We start from the raw sequence: 21,335 nt of genomic DNA, 5'->3' as shown, positions 1-21,335 counted from the left end.
GGGATAGAACCCAGGGTCACTTAGCCACTGAACCACATTCCCAGCCCTTTTTATTTTCTAATTTTGGACAGGGTCTTGATAAGTTGCTGAAACTGTTCTTGAACTTGTAATCCTCCTGCCTCAGCCTCCTGGGCCACTGGGATTTTTTGCCACATTCCATATGCATTTTGCTAGTGTATTTTTTGTTTATTGCAATGATTATCTTGACATACATGATATCCAGAGGAAGGTAATAGTTTTTGAATGAACAGTGTTGCGAACTTATATGTCCTATGTGCTGGGATTTAGGTTCCTTTTACTTGAACTATTTCTCTAATGAGCCATTCTCTCTCTTTCTCTCTCTCTCTCTTTCTTTTTTTTTTTTTTTCTTTTTCTTTTTTGGTACTGGGATTGAACCCAGGGGTGCTTAACCACATCCCTATCCCCTTTTTCATATTTAGAGACAGGGTCTTACTGAGTTGCTTAGGGCCTCACTAAGTTGCTGAGACTGGCTTTGAACTCTGGATCCTCCTGCCTCAGCCTCCTGAGCTGCCGGGATTATAGACATAATTATAGCCACTACGCCCAGCTGAGCCATTCTTTTATGTACATGAAAATAGTTGTATTACTATTTTATTTACATACAAAATTCAATGTATTGTATTTTTACAACACCTAAATATAGGTGAAAATTACCTTGTTTTGGGTATGTGAAATATTGGATAGAATATTTAAAAAGGAAAACCTCATCAATTCATTTTACTAACACTTTTCATATTTGCAGTAGATAAAATTTAACCATTGAACCTCAAAATGAATTTAATCAAACAGTAAAACACATAACTAAAATGTGGCTTAAACAGTTTTTTTTTTAAAAAGCTTTAAAGTGAAGGCTCAATAGCTAGAAATTAAAAATATACTATTTGACATGTTTTAAATTTTCATCTTCCATGTAAATGATGCAAAAGGAGTATGTGCAGTCATTGACTTACTAGCACTGGCATCCCAAGTTGTATGCATGGTGGCAATGACTAGAAGATGTATGAATTTTTATACCCACTGTTGATAGCTGCTTTAGATACAGATGAAACTCTTTTTAAAACCAAGCAGTTGAGCCTTGGGTATAGAAAGGGAAGCAAATGCTACCTGTAATTGAAGGGGAAAGTTCCTCTTTTTTTTTGTATAGGGCATTGCAGTATAAAAAGATATTGGAGCTTTCTTTTTTTACCCTACATTTACTTGTGTTTCAGTAGTGTAGAGGCTCATTATTTGTTGTATGTTTAGAAGAAATAGATTCTAATTTATAGTTTATTTTAAAAATAGAAATACTAGTAAAGGTTTGAGATTCCAAAATTTTTTTACAAGTATAATGCAGAATGCATGCTTTATTATATAAATTAGTTGGAGCAACAATGGACTTGAAGTCAAAGGAACTGGTTCATAGGTGGTATGTCTCCTAACAGCTCTAAATTTAGCTCTAAATCTAAATGGTTTCCTAATACATTGTAAACCCAGAATAGCCTAGAATCTTAGTGGTCTAAATAGCAATTAAGTACAATCTGTCTCTCAAAACTGAAATTTCTTTTATACTATCTTTAACATATGTGCATCCAATAATAGGAAGCTCAATACCTCTCTTTTGTTATCAGATATTTCTAGCTTTGAAATTCTTGAGCTTAACATCTTCTCGTTGTTTGTGCGCTGTCTGCTGAAGAGAAGCCATTATTTTAACCTGTGTAGTGCTTTTACAACTAATATCTTATGAAGGAATTAACTACCTTTGGTATTAATAATTTTCTAGGATCAGCTAAACTTTCAGTCTCTGGCAAAATAAATGGTAAACCAAAGTATACAAAGTAAATAAACATTTGGAACCTTAACTGTCTTTCACATGCAGTTGCCAGCACTTAAGGTATTTTGATATTACCTAGTCTTTGAATATTTTAAAAACCTAACACACAATTTAAAAACAACTAGACAGGATTCTTAAAAATGTATATTAGTAACTAAAAGTTAATAAAATAGGTTGCAATTATATGCAAGTAAGTTGTATCCTTTTTGCCACAGAGTTACTCTTTAATGTATGAAAACTATTCAACAGTATAAAAATATCCCACATTTTATGTACTAAGAGTAAAGAGCATACTCAAATGACTCCTATCTGGATTCCTTACTGTTTCTGTCGAGTGGTCAAACAAAAATTAGTTTTTTGTTGTTTTTATTTTCTTAACATATTTGGTGATTTAGTCTTTAAAACCTTTAATTTTAGTTATTTTTCTAACTGCTAAGAGTAATTCAGTCAACAAGAAGCCTGTTTAATATCTCTCTTCTTCCATATCTGTACCCACCCCCACCAGTGATGCCAATGACTTATTGCTTCATTCATCCTTAGCCCTTTCTAAGGGAAGCTGTTCTACCCACCCCTCCTATTGTTTGAAGTACACATTCCTGCCCTTAGTCAAGCCAATTGGTATATACTTGACCCAAGAACTCCAGGAAGGAATTGGGGAGGTAAAATGCAGAAGCAGCTAAGAGAGGAAGTGAAGCTATAACATTGTCAGGGGTAGAATTCCAGTAAGAGCTAGGCAAGCTGAGCTTATGAGGGAACAACACCTGTGAGTAAGCTGAAGCGCTGGTGGGTAGAGAGTGAAAATGCAGCAGCCAGGTGATGAATCTAGGGTGAGAGGGGGAATTGGAGAGAAAGACATTAGATTTAGACCATTTAGATTTAGAGCTAAATTTAGAGCTGTTAGGAGACATACCACCTATGAACCAGTTCCTTTGACTTCAAGTCCATTGTTGCTCCAACTAATTTATATAATAAAGCATGCATTCTGCATTATACTTGTAAAAAAATTTTGGAATCTAAAGACAACAGACCTCCTAGAATGTCTGAGGAAGACAAAGCAGTGTGGATCCATCACTTTCCGGATCTTACTTGGACAGGGTGTACGTTTACAGCTCCTTTCCTTGGATGAAATATTTGTATTCTTACAATAAATAACCCACTTTATTGTAACCCATGTATTATTAGTTTCAATCGGGTTTTTCCCCCTTGGAACTGAAAGAACCCTAATAGAGCACTAAGGTTAAAGATAGGTATCGGGTTTATATCATAGACACATACTCATGTATTTGAGTACCATTCTAGTTATGATCTCTCCTCCCCATTCTTTATACATCATTCTTATAAAATATTAAGTAGTTATTCCTTTTCTAAATTCTGAACCCTCTCAATTTGAAATTCTGAGATAGGCATTCTTACTGCTTGATTTGCTTTTATTATAGAAATGAAATTTGTTGTAACCTAATGCATTACTGGAATTTCTACTAAGAAATCCTGTATGAATATGCTCGTTTTCTTGTATCTCATTTTTGGATCAGGGTTTTCCATCATTGTTTGTATATCAGTAGACTACCACATTATTTTCTGGGTGGTGTGTTACAATCTTTGAAGATTGTGCTTGGTACTTGTTAAATTTCTTTTGAGAGCTTCAGTTATTGATATTTAACAGGAAAGCATCAACTTTTACTTTTGTGACATATATGAGCTTTTAAATACATTATAGGTAAATCAAAGAGAATGCCTTCTACACTTAGTATCACTGGGTTTTATGATGCTAAGTTCTGAACATTTTCATAACCTCTCTATCCTGTCTCAGTTTAGTTCTCCCCTTAGGGAAAGGAGGTGCGAGTTATGATTACATGAAGGAGAAGTTGTTCTTAAAAATTATTTATTCTCTTGGCAAATACTTCTTATTTGAAGAAGCTTTTAAAATATTCTAAATTTATCACTATAAGCAAATAATTTTTTTGTACTTGTGTCAGTAATGTAATGCAAAATGCTTTCAAATAGTTTGGAAATTGTTAGGTTTAACTAAGAAAAACTGTTGACCAGATGCTGTAACAACTACTTTTTAGAAGTCAAGCCCGTCGATTATTCCAGTACATTTTCAGATCTGTATTCACCTTGAGTATTATAACTAAATAGAGGTTTCAGCTTACAGACATATCAAGAGTATCTTTGGTCATATTCTTCAACCTATTTTTATAAAAATGCTGTATTTTCTCATTTGTATTATAACTAAATAGAGGTTTCAGCTTACAAACCTATCAAGAGTATCTTTGGTCATATTCTTTAACCTATTTTTATAAAAATGCTGTATTTTCCTCAATTATCTAGAATAGTTATTATATGATGTTTGTACATTTCTAGAAAAGGAAAGATTTTACCCTCTGTGTAGATAGATCTCTTTTTTTTTTTTTTTTTAACACCAATGTCATGACCTTGTCAATACTGTAGTGTTCACCTGGTTTGAAGTATACAGAACCAGAATGTGTTGCTGGTCAGATGTTTTCCAAACAAAACACCCGCGTATGTCAAACCAATCCTGATCCAGCTTTATGAACTTTTAAGGCCCATTAATATTTGAAAATGTTTAGTAAACTGTCACAAAATTGAAGTATTTCTCTTTGAGGTAAATTGATTTTGTGACATAGTACTAGTAGCATTAAGGGAAGCTACTATACCCATTGTGGGTGGTGATTTCTTTTGGGGGAGGTGCAAAGTAGATATTTATTATAAAAAAATTATCAGTGTCTCGTACAGGATTCCTTGTTTTTTCTGAATGTAATTATGTTTAATTTCCTCTGTGGGGCCACGATCCTACAAAGCAGTATTGGGAAATTACTGCCGTTGTATGTATTTTAAAAACACACATTACTTCAGGCTTAATTAGGGACCCCTGAGTTCTTAGCTGAAGTAGAAATTAAAATATTTTAAATATTTTACTTTTAATGTCTAAAAAATATTAATTAGAAGGGTACTTTCACAGGTGAATTGTTGCAGTTCAGACCAATGCTTTTACTCTAACATCAAGGGGTTCCTAGTGTGTGTCAGAGTGTTTAGAACATAGTTTATATTAGGTAAACACAACATTTTTATCTAAAGGGACATAACAGCCTAGTATTAAGATGAATTTACTTCTGTTTAAACGTATTTTTTTTTCAGTTTTTATGTCAGAAAAATATTATTTTGAATATAGGACCTTGACAAATAATGCATTAATACTATTTAAGTCTTTTTTCCAAGAGTAGGCAGATTTTTATAGAATTTTGAAGTAGACAAAAAATATTGTCAGTTTGTTTATATTTACTTTATAAATATGAAAACTTTTCTATATCATATTTTACTTTCTGTGCCTAGCACAAATGTTTGGCACCTCCTACTTAATAGCTTTTTAATAAGTGACAGAATTCCTTGAAAAAAATTGACTACACTTACACGAAAATTATGTTACTTCTGGATTTACTAATTATTTATCTATCTATAGGTATATGAATCAGAGTTACATGTACTTTGGTGAAATTAAACAGATTATCTTAATGAAAGGTCATTCTCTTTCTCATGGTGACATAGTATCTTAGAAATTGGTCTGTAGAAATCTTACCAAGAACCATACTTTATTTGGTTGAATTTTCAAAATACACTTAGAAACCTTCCAATGAACCCATATTTATAAGTTTTTTTATTGCGTTAAGGAAAAATCATTTTATAAAGTGGACACATTGTTTAATTTTGTTTTGCATTTTACTAGATTGTAGTGTAAGGCCAGTAAATTAAACCTAGGCAGTTCTGTTGCTAATTACATACAACTTCTCTTGAGTATCAGATATTCAAATCCATTTTATGAATATGGTAGAGAGAATAACAACTGTAAAACAAAGCAGTGTGCATGTAAGTGACTGTTAGCGTGCATTTCAGAAAGGATAAATGCTCACCATATGGTACAATTACTGTGTCCAAGTTTTCAAATTAGCTTCTCTCATCCTCCTTATTACTGTCTTTAAAAAGAGAGGAAAAAACCCAACATGATTTATCTACTCCGCAGCAGAACTCTTGACGCAAAACAGCAGCCCAGTTCTGTCCAGTTTTTTTTTTTCTCCCTTAGCATAATAGAGGCTGTCGGACTTTTTTATACTAATTACTGTGTGAGCCTCAGATGAACCCCCTTCAATTCACAGGGCTTTGTTAAGGGAGGAGCTGTCAATGTGTCTGCCCGTTTGCAGCTGTGCTGTGGCTTTAGCTTGCTTAACATTATGCTGCTTTTTAGACTTGACAGAAGGGATTTTTTTTTTTTTTTTTTTTTTTTTTTTTTTATTAAGGCAAAGCAGCCTTGTAGCGAAATGGTTTAAGCAGCTGCATTGTAGGGAAGCACAAAGAAGTTATTATTGTGTCTGTTTAGGGGGGTAGGATGGAGGGGGAGATATTCGGCTGCTGTTGATGCCGATTGTTGACTTGCCATCTGCCAGATAGGGAGAAGAAAAAAATGACAGCTCCAGCAGGGTGTTCAAGAGGTTGTTTGGAGAGACGCATAAACATGTGCAGATGTCGAACTGAATAATGGCTAGAACTTGAGACGGTTTATGATGCTGCTGATGTTTGTGCATATACAGAATGAATGTATGTGTGGATTTGGTTAACCAAGGGTACATACTAATTATCATTGTTTTCCTGCCTCCCCCCTCCCCTTATTTTGTTAATTAGTTTAGGGGTTTAATACTTCCTCTTCCCTCCCTTATTCATGTCTAGTTTTAGAAAGCAACTTCTTTAAATGGCAATACAAACTTTCTTATTTCTCCATATAGATGGTAGCAAGCCTATTTGGTTAACTTTAGGAATGAACTGCTAACAGATAACAGGAGCTTTTGATTAAGTAATCAGTTGAATTGCTGTGCTCTTAATTCATACATTAACAGTTTAACACTAGTCAGTATTTAAACCGTTATTTAAGAATGGATTTATTTTATTGCCTGCCACTAGGGGTGAGTTAGTACCCAATTTATTTTACTAAGTATTTCCATAATGCTTTGATTTTAGATGTTCCTAATTGTGAAAGAGTTGTATAATAACCTGGCCTGTTTGGTTAATATTTTTTTCTTGGTTGTTCTTCATTCTATAAACGACAGACCTGCATTTTCATGAGGCATTAATGAGTTGATTGTATATTTCCCTCTGATTCATTTTTATCATTAGGTGTTAGAAATTTGATTTATCTGGGATGCTTCTAAATGCTGTAATAACATTTATATGTAGGTACAAATAAGTATATTTACTTAAATGTTTGTTTTATCACTTGGGCCTTAAATAATTGAGAGGAAATGGTGCTGTTAGGTTGAATTTTTCAAAGATAATTTCTAAAACTCCTCAAATTTTTGTAAAATTTCAAAACCAATCACAGTATGAATGAAACAACTAGAAAACAAAAGGAGAAGCTCTGATTTTTATTTTTTATTTCACTTTTCTGTTTCTCTTAATTTTGTTTTTTTCCCATTTGGATTTATATTAACCAAAAAGATGTGTGGATAATTAAAGATTGTTTACTCTGATTTTTGGTAAACTCTACTTTCATAATTAGAAAGCAAAAATGCCCCAAGTGTTGTGTCCAGAGTAATGTCTTCCTGAGCATATTATTTTTACTTTTCATAAGGAAATAGTCTGATCTATCTAGAAAAACTGTTTTCTTTCACTATCACTTTTTCTTCCATGACTCTAATCTGCTGAAAAGGCATACAGAATCATCCACTACACTGGACCTCTCCTTTGCCATATGTTATTTATTTTGTCCTATTTGGAAAGCCATGGATATGCCCATATTTTTGCTGTAGAATTATGTATATATATTTATAGTTTCAGAGTCAGTCCTGATATCCCTGCTAAGTTTGAGATAAGCAACATGCATCTTCCAGGTAGAGGTACTGTTAAAATGAGAGATTAGTTTGTGGTCAGAATGTTAATGAGTATCTGACAAAAGCAAGCACACTTGTCTGTCTCTACTTTAATAGTCATATTTTTCATTTCTTCAGAGCCATTTGCAAAATTTTAGTAGTGCAGGCAAGTATACATCATAAGGTCATTGAAATAGTAAAGACAGTGTCTTTGAAGTTTCATAGACCAGATTTAAATATCACTTAAACTAGATAAGCAAACTTAATGAAAGTCACTTAAAGCTATTTGTGCGTGAATTTCTTCATCTATTAAAAGAAGGAAGCAATAACTGCTGTTGAAAGATCTTAGACTAAATGAGATAGTATGTTTAGAATATCTGAAGTGAATTTGGTGGTAGCTGTTAATATTTCATTTTTGTTAGGTGTTAGTGCATATCTAGAAGTCTGTAACTATTGCATTTAGAATATTTATGTAATGCTCTGACTGTTGCAGTGTGAGCAAACAAAGTTCTAGAGGCATTTAAGGGAATGATCATAGATACAAGGTTTTTGTTTGATTGTTTTAGTTTTTGAATCTTATATTTAGGGACTTCCGATGGTTGTTCCATAAATCTGGAGGAAAGGCAATTACTTAAACAATATGGAGAAAACTGTTGAATGTGTTTGGAGGTATGAGTGGTTATTCATTGATGATAATTTAATATTTTATCTTATAAAATCAGAATTTATTTGAATTCAGTATGATATTTCTAAAGAATTGTGTTTATCCTTATCCTTTTAAATCAATATTCATCTCAAATTGTTTTGGAGCTACGTTTTCTCTGTTGTGGCCAATATTTAAGCTGTGTTTGGGATATAATTATTTTTAAAGTAAGATTGTAGAACACATTACAGTTTAGAAATGTAGTTATTATAGTGAACAAACAATAAAAAATAACATCTCATGTCCTTGTGGCATTTTAAAGCATTATTTGATTGTCAGGACTCTTTATTTTGCAGATGGAGAAACAGATCAAGTTTCCATAGGGATGAAAGTGCTGGGATAAACAGAAGTGTTTTCATGGAGGAATAAAGGCAAATGACTTTGGTTGGCCTGAGACAGTAAATTCAGTAGAGTATGATTAATTCTCTCGGAGATGTAGGTAGTGATTCTTTAAGGTCTTTCTTTTCAAATTGTTTCTATCAAGCATTCCCTCTACTAAGTATTACTCAGTAAGTTTGAATGGCAAGTCAAGGGATGTTGTACCTGGGACAACTGCCTAATTCAGTATCTAAGAATGGTTCACAGTACTGGGTGTGGTGCCTAAGAAGTTCTATTTTGGTTTTAAAGAATTAATTGCTTATACTGGGAAAATACACCTCACTTTGAATGTAGTGCTAGTTTCATTTAAGAATAATTTAATGTTTAACGCACATGTGATTGATGCCAATATTCACACAGAGATAATTGTTAAGAAACAGTCTAATTCTGAAACAGAATAATGGTATGTTTACCAAAAACAACTTAGGTAACCAAGTGGTAATATTCTATAGCTTATAGACTTGAGCCATAGATGAGGATAAAATTATTTTGAAATACTGAGGACATTTTCACAAATCAATAAAACTGTTCTTAATATATTTTCAGAAAAGCAGCACAAAAAAAGAGACCTTTAAGAACCTTTATCTTCAGTGGTATACAGATATATTTGAAATTTGCTTAGAAAAATCCTGCATGAATAGTAATTTTTAAAATATTGGCCAGTATGTTAAAAACAGAGGAGTATTTCACTGTCTGACATGTTCTTTAAGGCATCTTGCAAAGTGTTTTGGCTTAAAATTTTTAATGTGTTTTAGTTTTAAGAAATCTGATTAAAGTTATTGGTAAACTTGGTAGCACTTTTTAGAACAGACCATGATCAAGATATAAAGGTGGGAAAGGCATAAACCATGAAGTTCATGTATTTTTTTTGGCCCAGCATGTCACTTATTTGTTTAAGACTAGAACACAGCATCAAAGTTCATAATTTTATACTTTTAAGTGAAAGCGGTATAGAACAGCAGCTGGCATCTTTCTGAAGAGATATTTAGACTTAAGTGTATATATATTTATTACAGAAAAAATATAAGATGACCTTTCCCTTCTCGCATTTCCTGAATATTCATCTGGCTTTATTAAAATAGCTCATCTATATTTTATTTCAGTACAAAAGGATTTGGAATTTAATTTTAATTTTTTCCTTTGATCATACAATGATATTTTATACCTTAGGAAGTATAAAACTGGGGTTGGAGTTGTGACTCAGTAGTAGATTGCTTGCCTGGCATGTGTGAGGCACTGGGTTTGGTTCTCAGCACCGCATATAAAAAATTAAAGGTCCATTGGCAACTAAACATATATATGTGTATATATATATATATATATATATATAAATATAAATATAAAAGAAGTATAAAACTGTTTAACTAGTACTATAAATTTTAAAATCCCATTTACTCAAATTAGGCTAGATAATGACATAGAGTGGAGAATCATACCTTAAGTTACAGAAGCAAAGACTTTTCTTAAAAGTATCCAAATAAAAGTACCTTTCCACTAAATGGCCACCATGTATCAGGTGATCTGCCCTGTGAAAAGTAAATTTTTTGTTTACCTATTTTTCTCTCTCTTCAGTGGGTCAGTTTCTTTAAACTAGCTTTTTTGTTTGTTTTTGTTTGTAGGGTCAGTGGTGGGACGTTTAGTCTTGGATAATCAACACTTAATAAAACTCTGACATGAAGATTAGGACTTTTAAGTTCTTAAATTAAAGGTCTGTCAGACCACTGAATTATTCAAGGGTTATTTAGTGTTTTTGCAAAAAAGTCTTTGATAAGTGAGACTAAATTGGAGAAAACTTTTTTCCTACTTTTTGAAAATAGGTAATTTCTAAGAAAAAGGAGTGAAACGTCCAATGTGCATTGACTTAGATTCTAGAAAGTAAATTGATAATCCTTATTCCATGTAAAGATTTTTTACACTTTTCAGAATCAGTTATGAACATTTAAGTGCATTCTTTGACCCTACCTTGTCAATTTGCCCTTTGTACTTATCTTTTAGTTATAAATGAATGATTTTGTAACAAATGAACCAATTGACTTTGGGCTACTTTTGAGACGAAACTTTGGAACTAGATATAATGTCTTTGAAATTACTATATCTTTACTGAATGATTGCATATTCTGGTGTTCCATAGTCTTTAAAAAACTGTTCTATAGAGAATGTTACTGAAGAAATTTAATAAAATGTTTACACAGTGCAGAATTATTTATATAACTTTTTATTTCATAGCATTTTGAGTGACTTCAATGATACGAGACTTCAAGGGGTTTTCTTTCCTGATGTCTTGCTTTTAAGAAAATTTCCTCTTAAAGTTACTAGAAATATTTGAAAACAAGCATTATTATGCCTACAGAGATATAAATAATGATGAAGATGTAAAATTTAAGTAAAATGAGCAAATTTTAACCATTTCATTTTTAAATTTTTGTATTTTATTAGAATGGTAGGTAAAGAATATTTTTCTGAAAATTCTGGCTGTGTCTTAGGTAATACTGCCCTCAGAGGGCCAAGGTAAGTAAATTCATTTTTAACATTGAGCAACAGCTTCTCTGGTATTTATCTGATCTATTAGCTTGTTTAGAGGAAGAGAAAGGGCTTGTTTGAGTAATGGAATAGTTTTTGATTTGTGATTACATTTCTTTTGTTTTTTAAATATATCTGTATACTTCAGTTTGATGAGAAGTTTAAGCATATTTAGTTTTTTCCTGAGAGAGTGATAACAGATGACTGGTTACAAATTGTAACATTACAGAGAAAATAGGAAAATAACCTGAGAAAGTTAAGATAATTTTACTTGGTTACATTTTACTTTTAATGTGTCTTTGATAGCAGATATTTAATGTTCAGAATTATTTACAGCAGTACTTTTGAATATATAGCAGCAGTCACTGAAATGAAAGCATACATATCCTTCAGTTTTGTATACTTAAGCATAAACACACCTTTAAAATATAAATCAATCTGGATGTGGTGGGGCATGCCTGTAATCTCAGCAACATGGAAGGTTGAGGCAGGAGGATCACCAGTTCACTGTCTGCCTGGGCAGCTTAGCAAGTCTCAAAAAACAAAAAGGAATGAGGTTATGGTTCAGGGGTAAAGTATCACTGGGTTCAGTTCCATTACCAAATAACAACAGTATAAATAGAAATAATAAAATATAAATCAAGAATAATTTCTTGGTATCAAAAGTTGAAGTATATTATTGTTCCTAAACTGCTTTTAAAGCCTAAAATTAATGCGTCTTAATACATCTGAATACATTATTCAGAGTATTTGAGATGAAATGATTAAATTGTGCAATAAAAAAGGAAGAGTGGGAAAGGCCTTATGTCAAAACAATGAAATGTGTCCTTTTTCTTTTTCTGTGTAGTAAGTTTCTTATGGGATAATTTGAAAGAAACATTGAAATATTTAGTTCTAAATTCAGTGAAGTGTTTTTGAATCCCCCCAACCCTGGAGATACTTTGTATTAAATTAAGAAAGAGGATTTCTATGACGGTATTATCAGTTTTTGAGTAGAGATTTCAACGGGATAAGCATAAATGATATGTAGTTCATTGTTATCAGTAATAATGGGGGTGACAACAGGACTAAAGGAAGGTGAATACAAAAATTGAAATTTTATTCACCCAAAACCAGCACCTAATTTGCTCAACTTATGTGGTACGTGGATAATTTAGACAACTTCATTTTATTTTAAAAACTTAATTTTGTGTAGTCTCATGAATTGTATGTACATCTTAGGCTCTCACAAAATGTCTTTTGATTGCTTTTCTTCACTTTACTATAAGATGTTTTATTCAGTTAATGAATGTTATGTGATTGTTTACTATGAGCAAGATGTTACTGTATGTGCTTTATAAAACTAATTTAATTAGTATTCCCATTTTCCAGAAGAGGAAGCTGATGTGCAGAGATATTAAGTGACATTCCTTATCTCTCATTCAGTAAGTAGTGAGGTGCAGGACTGACATTTGAACCTGAGAGGTTCAACTTCAGAGTATGTGCTCTTAACCACTGTATAAAACCAGTTAATTTTGAAAGTGTGAACAGGGTGGTAGAGTAGAATTTTGTTGGTTTAAGTAGCTCTTCAATCAAGTCTCAACTCTGCCCTATGCTACGGCTTCCTGTATCTCAGCACCTCAGTGTGTCTCTGTGAAGTGAAGATACTATAGCATTCTTCTCTCAGTGTTAATGAGAAGAGAACTTTTATGGGTGAAGCCTGGGGACAGTGGTTGGCTAAGAACTTTGAAGTTTCCGTCTCTTCTTTTTCTCAACACTTTCTCCTACCATTTAACTTGCTCCGATACAAACTAAGTATATTGTCTAAGAAAAAAAAAGGAAGAAAGAGAAGAGTTATGAAAGGCATGGATTCACCCTTAGGATAATAGAATTCATGGGTTTGATGCAGTGTCATTTTAGGATCCTGTACTACTAGACATTTATTACAGGAGAGACTTACTGGCAAGAATCTATCCTGTTTCATTAATTTTTATTCCATAAGACAGTGATTTTAATATAGGGATGGGATTGGTGGGTTGAATCACTTAAGTTTTTTCACATTGCACAGGCCTTTTCCTGATAGGCAAGCACTACTGCCTTGTTGTCCAGTTCCTAGTTACTGCCATAGTGAGAGACCATTATTGTATACCATATCCATGAGGTGTGTTCTAACTTTAAAATGAATTGAACCATATAGGGTTATATTATAGTGAGATTTCTGTGTTTGGGAGAACTTTTCCTCTATAAATTTAATCCTTATTTTGATTAGAGATGAGTTTTATTTATTTATTCATTAATGGTTATTGCTAACCTGCTCTGTGGTAGGTGCTAGACATATGGTGAGTAGGTTTACCCTATGGACATTTTACTTCCATATTTGATATTCATTAAGGTTATTTACCACAGTGTATATATAATGTGGGATATTACATTGTTTTAAATATTTAAAGAGTATGGTATAATAAAATGGAAAATATTTATAGTAAGGAAGTTATAAAATTTCTGATGAAGTTATCTTCTTAAATTGATCCCTTTCTTTGCAGTAGTTTAAAATTCCATCACTGCACTTTGTTAAAATAGTTATTACTTAACTTTGTGTTCTATACAGTGTGGTGTGTACAACTGGAGACTTTTTACTATAGTGCAGAAACAGATTAAAAAGAAAGCTCTGCTTTCACAATTTACAAGGGTGTAAATGTAAGCAAAATAATAATTTAGCTTACATTTAACCCAGCAGGAAGCAGAGTACAGATTGAGTAATTCTGTACAACATATCTACTGCTATGTAAACTAATCTCACAGTTTATTCTTCATTAAATTGCTAAGATGTTATTTTCTGTTGGCTAGTGTGTGGAAATGCTTTGTGTTTCTTTCTCCCTGTAACCCTGCCACCATTCATCTTGCTTATTTACTCTCAGTAAAGTTTAATACTGAAGTTCTATTAGGATGTTCTTGTGTTTAAAAGAATAATTAAAAAGTATCATTTTTAGACTTAAAGTATAATGTTTTCTAAAATAGGGAACCAGGATTTGATTAACTAATTGATAGAATGTCATGAAACAAATACCAGAATGCTTAACGGTAGATGGAAATTTTGTAGTTGCTAGAAAACAAAAGAAAATTATAAGGCAGATAAAGAATGACAGATCAGCCATACCAGGATCTTAGAGAAGTTGGCCTTCTAACATCTTATGTTATTTGTTGCATAGGTATTTTTCTCATCATTGCTTTAGCTTCAAAGCAAAATGTGGACATCAGCCCTCTTTAGGAAGTAGATATGAAAACTGTACTTAATATAAAAATGAAAAGTTCATGTATAACGCAGTGGAAGCAGAAATTCTTGACTGTAATATACTTTTCAAAATAATTGTGAAGGAACTTTTGTGATGAAGCAGAGGAATGTGGGTACATCGTGAAAACTTTTAAGGCATTTTGAAAATACAACACAAAATCACCAAAATGTAAACAGCCTCATGTGGCCGGTTGCAGTGGTGACATTGACCAGTTGGAGAGCAGACAAACCTCTCAAAGAGGAGTGGGTGCAGTGCCTCTGCTTGGAATCACCATCGCAGCAAACCAGAGATCTTTTTATGAAATATTGAAGAGTTATGTGCTGATATCCTCCCAATGCCTTCTGCTACAGCAATGCACAGATCAGCAAATACTGAGCACCTTTTTTGGAAGACACATAGGATGCTATTTGGAAATGCCAAGGAATAAGAGATATTGCCATCACTTATGGTGACATTCTGATCATCGAAAATGAATAAAGAAGTAGGATAAATTTTCATTTGGAGTTTTTTGTTTTTTTAAAATGAGATTTTCTGTGTGTTATCCAGGTTGGCTGTGAACTCCTGGACTTGGGTGATCCTGATTCAGCTTCCTTGGTAGCTGAGGCTGTAGGCATAAGCCACCAGTTTCATGTTGAGTTAAAAATCACTTAGTCCGGCCCTTTTTCCTCTGTTCCATTCTCCCAGCTGCTTACTAGACTTAAAACTTAAAGAGAGGTGACTTCCTGTGTCATTCGTTGCTGCATTCTTAGTGCTTGTATGCATTTTGACACTTTTAAGTATTTGTGAATAAATAAATAAAGATAACCAAAACCCATTTTCCCCTAATTCTAAATAAGTGTTTTACAAGGTGTGTAATAATCTATGATGTTCATTGAGCAGCTTCTTCGAATGAGTACTCTGGGAAGGAACCTGAAATGCTTTGGGTGTGTTTCATACATATCTCCCAAATATCAGAGTTTGTTCACACTAACACAGATCCAATGCTGGTTAATATCAGTTGTTCAAAGATATTACATAGATGTCACAATAGAATTTCACATTTTTAATTTTCCCAAGAGCAAGGAAAGAACATTTGAAAGATTCAGCAAAAGAGAAAAAAAAAAAAAAAAACCCTTAAAAATTTTTAATTTCAGTTTGTTAGATGTGCAGCACACATCTAACATTCTACCATTCTTGAAATTAGTCAGGACCAGGTTCCTGAATACAACCTGGCCTCAAAATGGAAGCATATTCTATTAACTCAGTCCATTTGTGAGAACGCAAATCTGATGTTTATTTCCATTTGCATGTCTGAACAAATGTAGAAATTCTCTAGTTTTTCTAGATGAAGACTGACCATTTGCGTATTTTAATTAATCCATTTTTAGTCTGGAGACATATCCCTAACTTGTGCTTTGGCACTTTCTGTGTCTTCAGCTTTTAAAAATTCAAATTTGATTCTCAGTGAAGTGTTAATAAATAATGAAATAACATCTGCATGTGTGGACTAATTTAGGTTGAAAATTACTAAATTAAAATTTCAATATGACATTAGGTGAGAAATAAGAAATGAATCCTGTTAATTTTGGGGCAGGAGATGAGTCAAATACATATAATCCCAATAAATAATGATCCTTTTGAGTGTCATATCACAGTTTTTAGATGGTAAGTATGAATCTAAACTCGTATCCCATCTCAAGTTGTTAAAGACAAAACCTGGGAGCCAAATTAATCATATTTGTACCTTGTTTTCTATAATTAACCACTCAAAATGAAATTGTTGATTTGTTTTAATAATAATAGAAATAAATTATTAAGTAAAATGAAGTTTGTGAAGGTATAAAATCTGGAGTCATAACTAGGTAAAACTGAACCCTAAAAAGCAGCCTCTTCCAGTTCCACAATTCATAAATAGGATTCTTCACCATTTAGAGAATATGGATTTTTCATTTGAATTTAGAAGGTATTAACTGAGTCTGTATACCTATTGTGCCAGAAATTTAAAGAATCAGGGTTTTTTTTTGTTGTTGTTGCAGTAAACAAGTCCTTTGTAGCAGTGCTTAGAAACTGTATTAGTTGTGTAGGGCTTGTTTTAAGAAATTACAGCAAATCAGATGTCTTAAAACAATAGAAATTTACTGTTTGATGTTTGGGAGGCCAGAAGTTAGAAAATAAGGTATTGTGGGTATGGCCATATTCCCTTTGAAAGCTGGAGGGGAGAATGCATTCTTTGTTTCTTCTTGTTTCTGGTGGCTCCAGGAATTCCTTGGCTTGTGGTATGTCATTCCAATCTGCCTCTGTGGTTACATTGTCTCCTTTTTTTCTTATGTGTCAAAACTGTACTTAAACTAATATTTGTAGTTGGATTTAGGAATCACCCGGATAATCCAGGAAAAGCTTCTCAGAATCCTTGACTCAGTCACATTTTTTATTAAAAAAGTTTATATATATATATATATATATATATATATATATATTCTTACATATAAGGTAATATTCACATGTTCCATGGATTAGGTTGTATATGTATATTTTGAGGCTCCATCATTCAGTTCACTGTTAAAGCCAAAATACCAGGATCCTTTTTGGGAAATACAGTCATAACTGGATTTGGTGAGTGGTTCCATAAAATTATAATAGAGCTGAAAAATTCCTGTTACCTAACGAAGCCCTTGCCATAGGCCAGCACATTGTTCATGTGTTTATAATGCTGCTAGTATAAACCTAGGCTGCCAGCCACACAAAAGTATAGCACAGGGCTGAGGATATAGCTCAGTTGGTAGAGTGCTTGCCTCGCGTGCAATTCCCAGCACCACCACCACCACCAAAAAATAAATAAATAAATAAATAAATAAATAAATAAATAAATAAATAAATAAATAAATAGAATATAGCACATACACCTATTAATAGTATATGACAATAATAAATAACTACATTACTGCTTTATTTACTATACTGTACCTTTTAATCATTATTTTAGAGTTACCTCCTACTTAATTGAAATAAAGTGTCTACTGTAAAACATTATATACTCTACTATATATGGCCAGCAGCAGCCTCATGTATCTCTTGTTTACCTTATCTCTTTATTGCATTATTTTCTCTTAGGCTTGATTCAGTCTTGTGTTGCTTTGTTCATCCTGGCTGTAGGAGCAATAGGTTACACACTTAATACACACACACCCACACCCTATATCCTAGGTAGTAAGCTATATATCTAGGATTATATAAGTAAACTATGAAGTTTGCTTGATGAGAAAATGTGTTTCTCAGAATGTATTTCTGTCACTAAGCAATGCATGACTGTGTTTTGGTATTGATTAAGAATGTATTTCAAAATAGATATAACCTTCAGCAAAGAGGATGAAAAGTACCCATTAAAGTAGATAGAAAAAGTTGAGAAGAGGTTGTATTGAAAATTTTGTCCAGTTGTGACTGCAGTGCTTACTGAAGGTTAATCATGATGGTGCACACAAATTGTAGATGTACACTGGTGAGTGTCCTTAGAAAAATTTGTTCAGAATACTTGGTACCACCAGAGAGTCCGTTTTTTAAAATAAGACTTTCTATTTTAATCAAGCTATCTCAAATTGAAACCTATAAGCCATAATTATGAAAGTATAATGAAAACTTAGTTACTCCATCCAGTATGAACTGAGGTGAAAATTCAATATTTAAAAGTAAAATTGTGGCTGACTTTTAGCAGTTCATCTTAAAAGGATTGGTTGCAAGGAGGCTATCTTTGTTCTGGGCACTTAGCCTCATAAAAGTCAGAACTTTTTGTCCGTATTTTTTAGAATAGTCTGAGAACATGTTTCTTATTACAACATTGATTGTCTCAGCTACTGAGCTAGGGATGAAAATGTTTAGTTCCTTTTCCTTGACCAACTGGGCAAGATCCAATTGGGACCGCTAGCCTGCCAGAACAATTCTTCCCCCTTACTTAATCCTTACTCTACACATGTCTTGCCAGGACGTTATGAAAAGCCATAATTTTTTATACTCTTTTAGGCTAGTGATCTTGTCCTCCATGATGGGTCTAGTATATGACAAAAAAGCTTGCTTATTTTGTTTCTGTTTTAATTCCTATCTGTTGAGTCTGTGTCCCTCCGTAAGGCTCATTCCTTTGTAAGTAAAGAACCTCTTCATTCCATGTTTGGAATCAGACAATGAATATTTAACTAGAACAACATACCATACTATTATGTGAACTTTATTGCAGCATTTTATTGGGAACATATAAAAGAGATTCTTTTTTTCAGGAAATACGTAGCACCCTTCTTCAAGCATTTAGGGGGCACCTGAAATCTGGTGTAATACTGCCCCATGCAGTTAGAGACCTCGTCCCTATTTTGGCAGGGGTTGGGGTGGGGTGTGCGTCCCAAGTACCTAGAACAAATCACTAAATAAATGAATATACTCTAAGCACCTTCTCAATAAGTCCATTCATATTGTAGATGAACAATGATAAGAAAACCAAAAAACAGATATAGGAATCTTCATTGAAAGTTTGAGATCCACTTTTAACTTTGTATCATACCATAATTCAGTAGGTCAACCTAAAATCACTTAAAAAACGTAGAAGTAATGCTTATTTTTATTTTAGCAAGAAGGGAAATTATGACACTTCAATATTTCTTCTGTGTGAATGAATATCTCACTGGATATAATGTATTATGTTTAAGGGATGAATACAATATATCCAGTGAGATATTTAAAAGAATTTTTTGGCAACCAGAAGTCCTATTATAGACCACATAAAATATTTCAAATTTCTAAAATTTAATTTAACAGGTATGAAATTTATATGGTGATATTTTCCTTTCTGTCATCTGAAGGTATAAATACTTAGTGACTAAAAGGAAAGTAGACTTAGAAGTAAAAATCTGATTTTTATTTCTTTTAATGTCACGTTTCCTGATTAGGTGTATTTTATTCTTTTCAAAATAAAAAAATGATGTTACCATATTTTTTTGATGTTATGTTTTTCAAATGAATATTTCATTTAATGTGTTGTAATTATTAAACTATTGTTACTTAGCTCAATAGACTTACGTATTGTACAAATATAAAGCTACATTACTTTTTTTCTTGGTACCAGGGATTGAATTCAGGGTCACTTGAACACTGAGCCATATCTCCAATCCTATTTTGTATTTTATTTATAGACAGGTCTCACTGAGTGGCTTAGTGCTTTGCTTTTGCTGAGGCTGGCCTTGAACTCTCTATCCTCCTGCCTTAACCTTCTGAGCCACTGGGATTACAGGCGTGCACCACCGTGTCCGACTCTTCTACATTACTATCTTACAATGATATTTGAAATCTAGCTTTTGTATCATTCATTGGAGTATTGAGGCCTAGTGATTTTAAATTTTATATAGGAATATGTAAGTAAAAATGGAAAAATAAAATAACAAGGTAACTAACAGGAACTATTTCATTTTTAAATTGGGAACTGAATTAAATTATTTTGGTTTTATGAATTTAGCTTAAGTTATGAGACTGTTGACATTAGTACCGTATTTTTTCATTAAAACAGTAGAAGGATGTCAGGTTTCTTTTTTATTTTTTTTTATGCACTTACATATTTGTGAGAAGGATGTTCCTATATCCATTTATTTAATGAATTATTGCACATCAGTCAAGAGTGACACAAGGTTGAACACTTAACAGTATATCACACAAGGGAAAAAACCTGACGTCATTTGCTGCAATGATGAAAATTGAACTTTTAAACAAATAATAGAATTTTGGAAAATATATCTAACACTATGAGACTGATAGCTTACCAGCACTCACTCTTTTGGTGATGTGGTGGTATTGATAACAAATATAAATGTATGAGAATGTGTTGACATTTGGAAGTTCAGCATAAGTCAGTAAACATGTTTTCTGTAGGACCAGTGCATGACGTTCAAATAGCATGCACACTGTAAAAGATTCATTCAAAGCGTAATGTATAATGTAGATCAACATTTTTTCACAAATGTAAAGAAAGTTCATTGATAAGTTGATTGCAACTAATCTTTTAGAATCTATTCCTTGTTGAAATCTGATAGTATCAAAGAAATATAACTATATGTAATTTGTTTGAGCCAGATTTTCCCCCTGTATTTCAACCAAAACAACATAGTGCAGCAAAGTGAATGCAGTAGCAGAGAATCTATTTCTATTAAACCAGACATTAAAGAGATTTGCAGAAATGCGGAGCAGTACTCCTCTCCTTCTTTTTTTTTTTTTGAAAAGTTAATTTTTATATAATGTTACATGTAATGGGTTTATTGTTACTTTTAAAGAAAGTAATAAAAATTTTTAAGTTTTAATTTCTAACACAGTTAACACAAATATAACATGTGTATATACTGTTTGGGTTCTCAGTAATATTTAAGTGTGTAAAGAGACAAATAAGTCTGGTAATTGCTGATTCAGAGAAATGATCCACATCTGAAAAAAAGGTTGTCAAGAGATTATATTTTATGATATATGAAGTCCAGATTGACCTAGTTACTGATAGGATAAGGAGTCAGAGAAGTCAGATGCTAGATTTGAGCTTGGGTCAAGAGAAGCAGCTGATCTGTAACAAAAATTGAACTATTTTTATTTTTATTTTTGTAGTTCTGTGATTCAGCATTTGAGAGTAAATAACAAGATAGAAATATCTATAGAGAGCTGGAAAATGAGACCAGACAGCCATCTAGCTCTTGAGGTGTCATGGAGCTTATAACTAGGAAGAATCTATTTTGTGGTTAGGTAGAAGCTTATACATAAATCTA

General features: G+C 32.6%; 1 protein-coding gene across 3 annotated transcripts in view; it reads left to right on the top strand.

Moving 5' to 3' along the window:
• The window catches only part of AKT3 (AKT serine/threonine kinase 3), a 311,937-nt gene that overhangs the window by 109,504 nt on the left and 181,098 nt on the right, over nucleotides 1–21,335 (top strand). The gene's annotated exons all lie outside the window — the stretch shown is intronic.

The sequence above is a fragment of the Sciurus vulgaris genome (genome assembly GCF_902686455.1).
Source record: "Sciurus vulgaris genome assembly, chromosome: 12".
Classification (NCBI taxonomy): Eukaryota; Metazoa; Chordata; class Mammalia; order Rodentia; family Sciuridae; genus Sciurus; species Sciurus vulgaris.
This window is presented reverse-complemented; position numbering and strand designations above follow the sequence as displayed.